We start from the raw sequence: 2,500 nt of genomic DNA on the forward strand, positions 1-2,500 counted from the left end.
TCTGTCTCTCTTCTGTCTTCCTCTTTACCTCTTTCTCTTGCCTTCCTTTTTCCTTTCTCTCGTTCTTTCTCTTTCTTTCTTTCTTTTCTTTTCTCTCTCTCTATCTCTCTCTCTCTCTCTCTCTCTCTCTCTCTCTCTCTCTCTCTCTCTCTCTCTCTCTCTCTCTCTCTCTCCTTCTGTTTTTCTCCTCCCCTCCCCCCTCTCTTTTCTCTCTCTCTCTCTCTCTCTCTCTCTCTCTCTCTCTCTCTCTCTCTCTCTCCCTCTCCCTCCCTCCCTCCCTCCTTCCCTCCTTCCTTCCCTCCTTCCTTCCCTCCCTCCCTCCATCCTTCTCTCCATCTCCCTCCTTCCCTCTTTCCCTCCCCTTCCCTCCCTCCCTCCCTCCTTCCCTCTCCCTCTCTCTCCCTCCTTCCCTCCCTCTCCCTCCCTCCTTCCCTCCCTCTCCCTCTCCCTCTCCCTCTCCCTCTCCCTCCTTCCCTCTCCCTCTCCCTCTCTCCCTCTCCCTCTCCCTCCCTCCATCTCCTTCACGCTTAAATCCCGCCAAACATGCGTGCCAACCTGTGCGAGTTTCCCACGGGATCACAAAACCAGGTTCTTGGAGGATACGTACCTCTTAATTTTTTTTTTTTTTCTTCCTTCCTTCTTAGTTTCTTCTTATTTTTTTGTGTCTGGGGAGGGGAAGGGATTGTTGTTTGTTTGTTTTTTCTCTTAATGTGTTGATTTGTGTGTTGTTGGAGGGTGTGTGGGTGTTTTTTTTTTAAGGTTGGCGAGGAGAAGAAAATGGCGACGTTGTGTTCTGTTTGGTGGTGAAATTTCCTTTTTTCTGATTTGAATAAGGACACTAGAATGAATGAATAATGGAAGTAAATTATGAATAAAAAGATAGTTGAAAAGAGAAATATAACGAGCATAAGACAGAAAATTAATACAAAAACTACAAAACAAGAAGGAAGGTAGAGAGGTATGTAGGAAAGAAAGAAAGAAAGAAAGAAAGATAGAAAGAAAGAAAGAAAGAAAGAAAGAAAGAAAGAAAGAAAGAAAGAAGGTAGGTAGGTAGGAAGGAAAGAAGGAAGGAAGGAAGGGAGGAAGAAAGGAAGGAAGGAAGGAAGAAAGAAAGAAAGGAAGGTAGGAAGGCAAGAAGGCAAGAATGTAAGGAAGAAGGAGGGAGAGAAGGCGAAGACGAGAAGCGAGAAAATCCCATCCCTCCCCCACCCCCTCTCCCTCCCCCACCCCTACCCCCCACACACACAAAGATCAAGCGGTTTCTTAAGCCCTCCCCATGAAGAATAGGGAAAATGAGGGAGGGAAAATTCCTGCCGATGGTCATGGGTCGGAGGGGGTGGCTGGTGGGAGATGGGAGGTAGGAGGTGGGGCAAGTGGGGGGAAGTGGGTGGTGGGAGGGGGGGAGAGGGGGCGAATGAGGGGCCATAAAGGAACTGTAGGATTCTTCTCTGTGGATCCCTCAGTCTTCGCGGCCATAAACTTGGTCGACATCTTCTTAGGTGTCCTTCAGGAGCGAGTGAGTGTTGGGGGAGGGTCGGGAGGGGGAGGGTGGGTGGGGGGAGGGGAGGAGTGTGTGTGTGTGTGCTGGGGGGTTGGGGGAGGAAGGGGGGGATTGGAGGGGCAGTGTGTGTGTGGGTTTGGATTTGGAGGGGAGGGGAGGGGAGGGGAGGGGAGGGGAGGGGTGTACGGATATGCCTCTCTTTCATTCTCTTTCTCTCTTTCTCTTTCTCTCTCTCTCTCTCTCTCTCTCTCTCTCTCTCTCTCTCTTTCTCTCTATATATATATATATATATATATATATATATATATTATATATATTTATCTATCTCTCTCTCTCTCTCTCTCTCTCTCTCTCTCTCTCTCTATATATATATATATATATATATATATATATATATATATCTATATATATATATATTTATTTATCTATCTCCCTCTCTCTCTATCTCTCTCTCTCTCTCTCTCTCTCTCTCTCTCTCTCTCTCTCTCTCTCTCTCTCTCTCTCTCTCTCTCTCTCCCTCCCTCCCTCCCTCCCTCCCTCCATCCCCCTGCTCCCCACCCTTCCCCCTCCCCCTCCCCCACCCTTCCCTCTCCCTCTTCCCTCCCATAAGGGAAGGAAGGAAGGAAGAGCTAGGAGAACGGAGAAGAGGAGGAGGAGGAAGAGGAGGAACAGGAAGAGGAACAGGAAGCACGCGAACAGAGGCACATAAGAAGCCCTGGTGGGGTTCGGCGGCGGGGAAAGAGGGCGAGGGGGTGGAGGGGAGGGGGGGCAAGGCAGAGCGTGGGAGTTCTGAGGTGTGGGGGGGGGGTAGGTGGAGGGGGAAGGAGAGGTAAAAGGAGGGGGAATGGAGGGAGGAGGGGAGGGGGAAGGGAGGGGGGAAAGGGAGGGGGAAAGGAGAGAGGAGGGGTGGAAAGAGGGAGGAAGGGGGAAAGAGAGAGGAGGGTAAGGGGAAAGGAATGGGAAGGATGGATAGGAGGGGTAAGGAAGGATGGAGGAGAG

At 50.3% G+C, this 2,500-nt stretch overlaps 1 protein-coding gene across 2 annotated transcripts in view; it reads left to right on the forward strand.

Annotated features, from left to right (window-relative positions):
* LOC122245957 (uncharacterized) overlaps window positions 1-2,500 on the forward strand; it is a 58,287-nt gene that overhangs the window by 43,943 nt on the left and 11,844 nt on the right. The window lies entirely within an intron of this gene.

This window comes from Penaeus japonicus, unplaced genomic scaffold (genome assembly GCF_977035675.1).
Source record: "Penaeus japonicus unplaced genomic scaffold, GWHDUDI00000001_assembly GWHDUDI00000012, whole genome shotgun sequence".
Classification (NCBI taxonomy): Eukaryota; Metazoa; Arthropoda; class Malacostraca; order Decapoda; family Penaeidae; genus Penaeus; species Penaeus japonicus.